Source organism: Scylla paramamosain, chromosome 30, assembly GCF_035594125.1.
Source record: "Scylla paramamosain isolate STU-SP2022 chromosome 30, ASM3559412v1, whole genome shotgun sequence".
NCBI lineage: Eukaryota > Metazoa > Arthropoda > Malacostraca > Decapoda > Portunidae > Scylla > Scylla paramamosain.
The window spans coordinates 19,239,115-19,246,614 of NC_087180.1; the positions used below are offsets into that span (position 1 = coordinate 19,239,115).

General features: G+C 40.3%; 2 protein-coding genes across 3 annotated transcripts in view; one reads left to right on the plus strand and one right to left on the minus strand.

Annotated features, from left to right (window-relative positions):
* LOC135115987 (uncharacterized) overlaps positions 1-3,714 on the minus strand; it is a 16,369-nt gene extending 12,655 nt beyond the window's left edge. The window contains exon 1 of the mRNA XM_064033191.1: positions 3,602-3,714. The gene's annotated coding sequence lies outside the window, so the exon portion shown is untranslated. The remainder of the gene's footprint in view (positions 1-3,601) is intronic.
* LOC135115983 (unconventional myosin-XV-like) overlaps positions 1-7,500 on the plus strand; it is an 81,612-nt gene that overhangs the window by 4,325 nt on the left and 69,787 nt on the right. The window lies entirely within an intron of this gene.

The window sequence follows — 7,500 nt, forward strand, 5'->3', positions numbered from 1 at the left end:
TTATCATCGTCTTTTATCTCTCTTTTGGTGTTTACTCCACCCTCATTCTTGCCCCTCACACTCCACCCATGACTCTCTCTCTCTCTCTCTCTCTCTCTCTCTCTCTCTCTCTCTCTCTCTCTCTCTCTCTCTCTCTCTCTCTCTCTCCTAACTAAATTTCCTGGCATATCTAACCAAACTTCCTGATAAACCAAACTCTTTTAAACCATATCAAATTAAACTAAACTAAACGCAACTTCAGATCCACACCCACGTGTTAAAAAAATCCTCTTGATAAACTTCACTAAACTTCCTTCCTTTCTTCTTACTATAAACTTCATCGCAACTTCCCGAGTCACGTGACCACTCCACCTTCGTCTTGGTAAAATAAACTTCATTTCCTGTCCCTCGTTTTCTCCCAAAGTTCTTATCTCCATAGTGAGTGAAACTGTGACCTCGATTGGGTCATAACTCTCTTCAAATGTCGCCAGAGAGAGAGAGAGAGAGAGAGAGAGAGAGAGAGAGAGAGAGAGAGAGAGAGAGAGGTTAAGGGTAATTTTAAACGTATGTGAGAAAATAAAAAAAATAAAAATAAGAAGTTTGTATCGTAAGAGAAGGAATAGGCAAAGTCTGTGCGCAAGAGAACAGAGAAATTAAGTAAGGAGAGAGAGAGAGAGGGAGAAAAGAAGAAAATTAATAAAAAAAAATGAAAAAGAATGCTAATACTAGTTACACAATGGTCTGAAAATTTGAAAAAAAAAGAGAAAAAAGAGATAAGTTTGTATCGTAAGAGCAGGAATCGCCAAATTTATGTAAAGGGGAGTATAGAAGTTAAGTAAGAGGAGAAAAATCATGGTAGGAATTAAGAGTAAGAGGAAAAGTATGCGTGTGTGTTAACCCGTTGGTCTGAATTCTTGCGGGAAAGGTTACTGTGTTTGTGTCGTAAAAGGTGCAGACTTAATGAGAAACAAGATGGCGGGGGAGGAAGAAGAGGAGGAGGAAGGGGAAGAGGGTAGGAATATGAGCAAGAGGAGGAGGAGCAGAGTAGGAGGAGAAGGAGGAAAAGTAGAGATATGACAACAACAACAACAACAACAACAACAACAACAACAACTAAGAAAACAATGATAAAGGCCTTACTAATGATGATGATGGTACAGTGATAACAGTGATGGAGATGATGGTACTGTACAGCCCTTCACACACACACACACACACAAACACACACCTCCCGTCTTTTCAGTGTTCCTCCCAGCTTTCTATTTTAGCAGAGGAAGGTGAGAGAGAATGTCGCGCTCACTCACAACTCTCCCTCATCACTTTGCACCACCAGGGATATCCGCTTACTCCTGCTGAATGGGCAATGAGGAGGAGGAGAGGCAGGAGGAGGAAGAGGGGAAAGTAGAGGGATTCTATTTGTATTTCTGTGGATTTCTCGTCCTTATAGCTTATTGGAGATCGTTGTGTTTGAGCTGTGAAAAAATCCTATGTTTGTACTCGTGTGTGTGTGTGTGTGTGTGTGTGTGTGTGTGTGTGTGTGTGTGTGTGTGTGTGTGTGTGTGTGTGTGTGTGTGTGTTTGCAATACGCCATGATACAAGAGTAAAGTACAAAAAAAGTCTTATTATTATACATTTCTATACAATTCCGACCTTGTGATCTCAACTAGAACGTTTTGAATGTAGCAGAGAGAGATGGGCGCAGAAATGTTTCGGAAGACAGTCCTTATATGCATACCCAGTTCCCAGTCGATGTTAATCTGAAGTTACGAGACAACGCCAACCAGTCTAACATTTTCTACCGAGTTCCCGTTCTTATATTCGCCAGACGCCAGCCAGCACAGTTGTCCTTGACCGACGAGGCAAAAAGTAGCTCAGGTATAATGTGTTAGGCGACAAGAAGTGACGATGCAAGGATGAGAGACGCTGCGTGAGGCTCAGGAGTGAGTGAGGAGAGACAGAGAGGCGGGTAAGAGACGACGTTTGTTAGGTGGTCTTATAGATAGACAGGCAAGTAGACAAATGGACAGATGGATTGATAACTAGAGAGACAGTGAGAGAAAAGAGGAAATTATTAGGTGGACAGATAAATAAACACGCAAATGAACAGGCAAACAGATAATTAGATACATATATAGACAGAAAAACGCACACATAGATGAACAGACAGAGAGAGAGAGACAGGAACAGAGACGCACCGAAGGACAAACATATAATCAGATGCAAATATAGACAGAAAAACTCACAGATAGATGGACAGACAAAACAGAGACAGGAAGACTGGGAGAAAAGCGCACAGACAGACAGACAGACAGACAGACAAAGAGCAGGAGTGCGGCATTAGGTGGCAGAATGAAGGAACGACCCACGACCTTTGCATTTTGTCACCGGATGTCCAGATGTAGTCGTAGTCGTAGTCGTGATGGGTCGTTGAGTCAGTTGCAAGGACATCAAGCTATATATTACTGGCCTGTTCTTGTTTATTATCTTTATTGTTTATTATTTACTTTTTGTGGCTGCCTTTACTTGCTTCCTTCTCTCTGTTACTCTCGCAATATTTTTTATATATATTCAAAGTTATATATATATTTCTGTGAGGATTTCGATTGATTTATATAGAAGTCTCTCAACTTTCTCTATGCAAAAAGGATACTGAGATTTTTCTAGATAAGCGTGTCAGAGAGAGAGAGAGAGAGAGAGAGAGAGAGAGAGAGAGAGAGAGAGAGAGAGAGAGAGAGAGAGAGAGAGAGAAAGAGTCGTGTTGAAGTATGACTAAGAAAAAAATACGTAGTGTTTTATGATTTAAAATGAATGACTGGAGAAAATGTTACAGCGTTTATGTATTGGAATGTCTGTTTTTATTTGTCTGTCTGTCTGTCTGTCTGTTTGTCTGTCTCCTCTTATTTTGGATAGTCCTGTTGCCTCTACTATTTTGGGACTGGCATCTTCACTAAGCTCTTTTTTTTTTTTTTCCGTATCCCTCGTCCATATAAAGAAAAAGAAATCTATCTGTTTATCTATCTATAACTATCCATCTATCCATCTATCTATTTATCTATCTGCGTAATTACCTACCTAACTACCTATTCTAAAACAAGCAAGACGAACAGAAAGATGCCACCAGGATGACCTATTAACACGCGCAGTAAGTCTTGAGGCGAGTGTGGCGGGGAATGTGAAGCAGACAGGCTGCGGATCCACGGGCTGTATTCTGAAACACTTCTGCGCCTCACCTCCATTACTTTCAAAAGGCTCTAGTTTAGTCGAAGCTTCACGGGTTTCTAAGGTTGTTCATGTGATTTGAGTGATACATTAATAAGATTTATACGTTATTAATAGGAGAAAGTCTTGAGAACGTGGCTAATCATCTCTCTGGCCTTTAAAAACAGTCGTGGTGAAGCTACCCAGGTTTTTAAGAGTGTTTTTTTTATGGTTTAGCGACAGATTAACAAGATTTCTACATAATTGAAAGGAGAAACAGTCTTGAGAACCCGGTTGATCATCTCTGTGGCCTTTGAAAACAGTCGTGGAGAGAGAGAGAGAGAGAGAGAGAGAGAGAGAGAGAGAGAGAGAGAGCAAAGCGTTTCAGAATGCGGGCTTAATGTAATAACACAGCCTGACTAACCTTATCAGATATATGCCACACTCCAGACACTATGTACCCCGTGACAGCCTGGCACAAACTGCTTAGAAAACAATCGACTGCCCAGGAGAAGTTGCCAGGTCGCGGATTGTTTTCCCGCCTGAAAAACAACCCAAAACTCGCCCATTCCACCGTCAGGAACCACACAAAACAAGCCCAATATATATAGTGTATATATACAATGTAATGCTCTGAAAAGGCAAGTTAATGTAATAAATGTTTATCCTTTAGTGATAGCTGCACTGGTTTTTGCAAACACCACAATACTTGACAACGTTTCCTGAGGGCATTATCACGTGACGAGTCAGATCACACTATCAGGGTGACCCTGTCCATCGGTCATTTCTTCTAAAGTTTCGCGCCGCCCTCTCACTCTCGTCTCCTCCACAGCCGTAAAAGTTTATTTAGTCTGTAAATAAGTACTTCTTTGAAGAAAAAGGCTGAGAGAGAGAGAGAGAGAGAGAGAGAGAGAGAGAGAGAGAGAGAGAGAGAGAGAGAGAGAGAGAGAGAGAGAGAAATTCTATTATTATATCAGAAATGAGATAAGCTGGCTCGCGGGCGTACGCCGTATATAAACAACGTACGTTTTGTAAGGCTGTGAGGGGGCGTGTCTTTCTCCGTTGTCGTCTTGTGATGCACTTGAATCTGAGTCACCACGTCCACTTGGGTCGTGATGAGAAGCTTAAGGTGGTGGTGGCGACAAGGAATCCAGCTGGTGGCGGTATGGCATCTGGTTGTTGGTGGAGTGAGGTTGGAATGCCTAGAGGTTAATTTAAGCAGGATTTAAAATTTTCTCGTGGTGTTTAGAGGATCAGGTCAATAGAGAAGAAGGAAGATGATGAAGACGAAGAGGAGAACTATAATAGGCTTGGAATGGCTATAGGCTATTATTTCTTAGGATTTAAAACTTTTAAGGTGTGTAGAATATTAAGTCACTGGAGAAGGAGGAGAAGGAAAAGAATCATATTAAATAACAGGAATGGAATGCTTATAGACTAATTTATGTAGGATTAGAAACTCTATTTGTGATGTTTAAAGGACTTAGATTAAAATGTTTTTGATTTAACCTTTTTTTTTTTTTTATTAACTCAGCATTATAAATTAATTCATGTAGAATCAGAAAGTTTTGTGGTGTTTATACAACTGAAATTGAAATGTCTATAGATTAAGTTACGTGAGTCGGATCGGAAACCTTTTTTGTGGTTTTTAAAGGAACAGAACTGGCGAGTTTTTAAATTAACTTATACAGGGTGAAAAACTTTTTTGTGGTGGTGTGTGTGTGTGTGTGTGTGTGTGAGGCATTGAGTTACTGAAGGAGGAGGAGAATGGGGAGGACATAGACAGACATATCAAGTAACCAGGACATATTTACAAGATAGCGGAATAGGATCAGAACGGTTATTAATTAACTTTTATAGGATTGAAAAGTTTATTAATGGTGTTAAGAAGATCGAACAACTGGAAAAGGTGGAGGAAACATGCTAAGACGTATTGCAACTGGCGAGATAGGATCTGAATACGTATAAATTAACTTTTGTAGGATCAGAAACCTTATTGATTTTGTAGGATCAGAAACCTTATTGATTATAGGATCGAGTAACCGGAATAGAAAGTGAAGGACTCAGACAAACAAATCAAGTAATTAAAACACATTACAAGGTGACAGAATAGAATCAGAATACTTATAGATAGACTTCTGTAAGATCAGAAACCATACTTATGGTATTTAAATAACTGTATACTTGGAGGAGGTTAAGGACATAAGCCAAAACATATTGTAAGGTGGGAATAGGATCTGAATGCGTATAGACTGAATTTTATGGAATTAGAAACCTTATCAATGGTGTTTAGAGGAATGGATGACTGAATAAGGAGGACAAGGACACAAACACACACTAAGTAATTAATTCATATTACGAAGGGTCTAAATACATTTACTACCTATTTAAGAGGTGCGTACCTATTAATCATTGAAGTGATGGTAATTCTTGGGTTCCGCGTGGCTGTGTGTGGTTGATGGGCCCATCCAGACAACCTTCAGTGGCGATGGTGGTGGTGCAATGATGTGGTGGTGGTGGTGGTGGTAGTGTTGCGGTGGTGATGGTGGTGGTGGCTGCACGTCCTCGCTTACGCCACACCACATTAGAGAGAGAGAGAGAGAGAGAGAGAGAGAGAGAGAGAGAGAGAGAGAGAGAGAGAGAGAGAGAGAGAGAGAGGGGGTGTTAGGTAAGGTAAGGTGTGGTGACAGACAAACAGACGGACAGAAAGACGGACGGAGAAAGGTCAAACAGAGACAAAGAAAAAGAGAGAGTGAAGGGTAGAGAGAGAGAGAGAGAGAGAGAGAGAGAGAGAGAGAGAGAGAGAGAGAGGAGAAAGTTAACACACAATACACAATTACTAAACTTAACTTTACTTGTACACAACACGTCACGAAAAGTTAATTAAAGGTGATAATATTGATAATAGTATGCGTCACACCTGATGGGAAAATGAACACCAAGGATCACAAAGGAAGAACAAGGAGCAAACAAAAAGACAACAGGCAGCAGCAGACTTCTTACCCCCTTACGGGATTCCGCTATAACTATATTAATCTAATTTAAAGTAAGAGGTGAAAAATAACTCTACCTTGATTACCTTTTTTTGTTTTGTCTCCTGTTTCATTCTGTTTTCTTTTTTTTTCTTTTTTTATTTCGTTTCATTTCGTTATGTATTGTTCTGTTCCATTTTTCATTTGTTTTTCTTTCTCTTCCTTCCTGTTACACTTCGTTTAGTTTTATTTTCTTGTCTTGATTCGTTTCTTTTTCTTTTTTTTATCACTGTTCCGTTTCATTCCTTCTTCATTCCATTCCATTCCATTTCGTTCCATCTAATCCTCTTCCATCTCTTCCTGTTCCGTTCCTCGTCTCCTTCCTTCCCTTTTCCAATCTATTTCATTCCGTCCACTTTTATAAAACTCGTACCATTGTTTCAACGTTCTCCATTCTCCAAGAACTTCAGTTTTAAAACGAAGTTACAGAGAGAATTGCGTTGTAATGATTTCTGTTGGAGCGAATTGTCCGTAAAATATTGTTGAATCATTATTATCTTTATTATTATTGTGTGTCGTTGAGTTGTGTTGTGTTCAAGGTGCTTACAATTCTTCCTCTCTCATTTATTCCTTCCATCTTTCTCACACCGTCCTTAGAACATAACTCAAGGGTTGATGCAAGAAGCCACCAGGTAGTCCCTCTCATGCATTTCCACCTATCATCCTCATACATGAATTTATCTAGTCTTAGAGCTCCCTAATGACTCAGCACTAATAACTTGATTACTGAGTCAATTCCATTCATCCATAATTCTTCCCTTCCTCCTTTCGTGTTCCACCTCCTCTTGTTGTTCTCTTGTGTTGCGCCTCATGTTGTGTTCAAGGAGTTTACATTCTTCCTCTCTCATTTATTCCTTCTACCTTTCTCAGTCCTTCCTTTGTTGCCTCCATCTTCCATTCTTGATGCATATTCTTCCATCTCCCCTCGTGTTTCTCCTCTTGTTCTCTTGTGTAGCGCCTCGTGTTGTGTTCAAGGAGTTTACATTCCTCCTCTCTCGTTTATTCCTTCTACCTTTCTCAGTCCCTCCTTGATTGCCTCCATCTTCCATTCTTGATGCATATTCTTCCTTCTTCCCTCGTGTTTCTCCTCTTGTTGTTCTTCTGTTGCGTTGTGTTGTGTTCAAGGTGTCTGTAAATGGAATGAGTGATGATTAGCGTATGTTGGAATGCACTTACCGTCAGTTTGTGTGGCTCTGAAGGTCGCCGTGTTTGCGTGGTATGTGTGTTTGTGTGTGTGTGTGTGTGTGTGTGTGTGTGTATTTAGGTGAGAGCAGGTGTGAGTCCTAATGAT